Source organism: Arachis ipaensis, chromosome B6, assembly GCF_059453495.1.
Source record: "Arachis ipaensis isolate K30076 ecotype BB chromosome B6, ASM5945349v1, whole genome shotgun sequence".
NCBI lineage: Eukaryota > Viridiplantae > Streptophyta > Magnoliopsida > Fabales > Fabaceae > Arachis > Arachis ipaensis.
This window is the reverse complement of record NC_142441.1, coordinates 102,026,031-102,029,864: the sequence shown is the minus strand read 5'-3', so window position 1 is coordinate 102,029,864 and position 3,834 is coordinate 102,026,031. Positions and strand designations below refer to the sequence as shown.

At 40.7% G+C, this 3,834-nt stretch overlaps 1 non-coding gene across 1 annotated transcript; it reads right to left on the bottom strand.

The window, feature by feature from the left end:
* Positions 1–564: 564 nt before the first annotated feature.
* Positions 565–672, bottom strand: LOC148562095 (small nucleolar RNA R71). The gene has a single exon (XR_015887379.1). It is a non-coding gene; the product is annotated as a small nucleolar RNA R71 (small nucleolar RNA).
* Positions 673–3,834: the final 3,162 nt, after the last annotated feature.

The following is a 3,834-nucleotide window of genomic DNA, read 5'->3' as shown; positions in this document are numbered from 1 at the left end:
TATTTTTCTGTGCCTTCTTCTTTGTCATATGAGCAGGAGCAAGGATAAGAACATTCTTGTGGAAGCAGATCCAGAACCTGAAAGGACTCTGAAAAAAAAAAATTAAGAGAAGCTAAATTACAACAATCCAGAAATAACCTTTCAGAAATTTTCGAACAGGAAGAGGAGATGGCAGCCAAAAATAATAATAATATAAGGAAGATGCTTGGTGACTTTACTGCACCTAATTCCAATTTACATGGAAGAAGCATCTCCATTCCTGCCATTGGAGCAAACAACTTTGAGCTGAAACCTCAGTTAGTTTCTCTGATGCAGCAGAACTGCAAGTTTCATGGACTTCCATCTGAAGATCCTTTTCAGTTCTTAACTGAGTTCTTGCAGATATGTGATACTGTTAAGACTAATGGAGTAAATCCTGAAATCTACAGGCTCATGCTTTTCCCTTTTGCTGTAAAAGACAGAGCTAGATTATGGTTGGATTCTCAACCCAAAGACAGCCTGAACTCTTGGGATAAGCTGGTCACGGCTTTCTTAGCCAAGTACTTTCCTCCTCAAAAGCTGAGCAAGCTTAGAGCTGATGTTCAAACCTTCAGACAGAAAGAAGGTGAATCCCTCTATGAAGCTTGGGAAAGATACAAACAGTTGACCAAAAAGTGTCCTTCTGACATGCTTTCAGAATGGACCATCCTGGATATATTCTATGATGGTTTATCTGAGCTATCAAAGATGTCACTGGACACTTCTGCAGGTGGATCCATTCACCTAAAGAAAACACCTGCAGAAGCTCAAGAACTCATTGACATGGTTGCTAATAACCAGTTCATGTACACTTCTGAAAGGAATCCTGTGAGTAATGGGACGCCTGTGAAGAAGGGAGTTCTTGAAGTTGATACTCTGAATGCCATATTGGCTCAGAATAAAATATTGACTCATCAAGTCAATATGATCTCTCAGAGTCTGCATGGAATGCAAGCTGCATCCAACAGTACTCAAGAGGCTTCTTATGAAGAAGAAGCTTATGATCCTGAGAACCCTGCAATAGCAGAGGTAAATTATTTAGGTGAACCTTATGGAAACACCTATAACTCATCATGGAGAAATCATCCAAATTTCTCATGGAAGGATTAAAAGCCTCAACAAGGCTTTAATAATGGTGGAAGAATCAGGTTTAGCAATAGCAAACCTTTTCCATCATCCACTCAGCAACAAACAGAGAACTCTGAACAAAATACTTCTAATTTAGCAAACTTAGTCTCTGATCTATCTAAGGCCACTGTAAGTTTCATGAATGAAACAAGATCTTCCATTAGAAATCTGGAAGCACAAGTGGGCTAGCTGAGCAAAAGGATCACTGAAATCCCTCCTAGTACTCTCCCAAGCAATACAGAAGAGAATCCAAAAGGAGAGTGCAAGGCCATTGACATAAGCGCCATGGCCGAACCTGTGAGGAGAGGAGAGGACGTGAATCCCAAGGAGGAAGACCTCCTCGGATGTCCAGTGATTAATAAGGAGCTTCCCTCTGAGGAACCAAAGGACTCTGAGGCCCATCTAGAGACCATAGAGATCCCATTGAACCTCCTTATGCCCTTCATGAGCTCTGATGAATATTCCTCTTCTGAAGAGAATGAGAATGTTACTGAAGAGCAAACTGCCAAGTTTCTTGGTGCAATCATGAAGTTGAATGCCAAATTATTTGGCATTGATACTTGGGAAGTTGAACCTCCCTTGTTCATCAATGAACTAAGTGATCTGGATCAACTGACATTGCCTCAGAAGAGACAGGATCCTGGAAAGTTCATAATACCATGTACCATAGGCACCATGATCTTTAAGGCTCTGTGTGACCTTGGTTCAGGAATAAACCTCATGCCCCTCTCTGTAATAGAGAAACTGGGAATCTATGGGGTGCAAGCTGCTAAAATCTCATTAGAGATGGCAGACAGCTCTAGAAAACAGGCTTATGGACAAGTAGAGGACGTGTTAGTAAAGGTTGAAGGCCTTTACATCCCTGCTGATTTCATAGTCCTGGATACTGGAAAGGAAGAGGATGAATCCATCATCCTAGGAAGACCTTTCCTGGCCACAGCAAGAGCTGTGATTGATGTTGACAGAGGTGAAATAGTCCTTCAATGGAATGAGAACTCCCTTGTATTCAAAACTCAAGGATCTCCCTCTGCAACCATGGAGAGGAAGCAGAAAAAGCTTCTCTCCAAGCAGAGTCAACCAGAGCCCCCACAGTCAAACTCTAAGTTTGGTGTTGGGAGGCCACAACCAAACTCTAAGTTTGGTGTTGAACTCCCATATCTGAACTCTAAGTTTGGTGTTGGAGAATCTCAACAATGCTCTGCACATCTGTGAGGCTCCATGAGAGCCCACTGTCAAGCTATTGACATTAAAGAAGCGCTTGTTGGGAGGCAACCCAATGTTTATCTAATTCTTATTTTTATTGTTTTTCATGTTTTCTTAGGTTCATGATCATGTGGAGTCACAAAATAAATAGAAAAATTGAAAACGGAATCAAAAACAGCAGAAGAAAAATCACACCCTGGGGAAGCATCTGTCTGGCGTTCAAACGCCAGAACAGAGCATAGTTCTGGCGCTGAACGGCCAGAACAAGCATGGTTCTGGCGTTCAACGCCAGAAATGGCAGCAAAGGGGCGTTGAACGCCCAAAATGGGCACCAACCTGGCGCTGAACGCCCAGAGTTGTGTGCAAGGGCATTTTACATGCCTAAATTGGTGCAGGGATGTAAATGCCTTGACACCTCAGGATTTGTGGACCCCACAGGATCCCCACCTACCTCATCATCTCTCTTTCCATTCATGATCATCCTCTCTTTTTTTCCATTTACCACTCACATCCATACACCCACTACCTTCAAAATTCAACATCTCTCTCCCACCTAATCCCACCCATATGGCCGAATACACATCTCCCTCCATCTCCTCCATATCTTCTTCTTATTCTTCTATTCTTTCTTCTTTTGCTCGAGGGCGAGCAACATTCTAAGTTTGGTGTGGTAAAAAGCATAGCTTTTTTGTTTTTTTCCATAACCATTGATGGCACCTAAGGCCAGAGAAACCTCTAGAAAGAGGAAAGGGAAGACAAAAGCTTCCATCAAGGGTCTATAGCTCAGTGGTAGAACATTTGACTGCAAATCAAGAGATCCCTGAGATACCTCAGGGGATACATTTTCTTCCACACAATTATTGGAAGCAACTAAGGGTGGAACATCAAGAGCACTCCATCATCCTTCATGAAATCAGAGAAGATCTAAAAGCAATGAAGGAGGAGCAGCAAAGGCAAGGAAGAGACATAGAAGAGCTCAAGGACATCACTAAGGTGGACTCATTCCTTGTTCTTACTTTCTCTGTTTTTCGTTTTCTATGTTATGTGCTTATCTATGTTTGTGTCTTCATTACATGATCATTAGTAGTTAGTAACGTTGTCTTAAAGTTATGAATGTCCTATGAATCCATCACCTCTCTTAAATAAAAAACTGTTTTAATTCAAAAGAACAAGAAGTACATGAGTTTCAAATTTATCCTTGAACTTAACTTAATTATATTAATGTGGTGACAATGCTTCCTGTTTTCTGAATGTATGCTTGAATAGTGCATATGTCTTTTGAAGTTGTTGTTTAAGAATGTTAAATATGTTGGCTCTTGAAAGAATGATGATTAAGAGACATGTTATTTGATAATCTGAAAAATCATAAAAATGATTCTTGAAGCAAGAAAAAGCAGCAAAGAACAAAGCTTGCAGAAAAAAAAAAGGCGAAAAAAAAAATATAGAAAAAAAAGAAAAAAGCAAGCAGAAAAAGCCAATAACCCT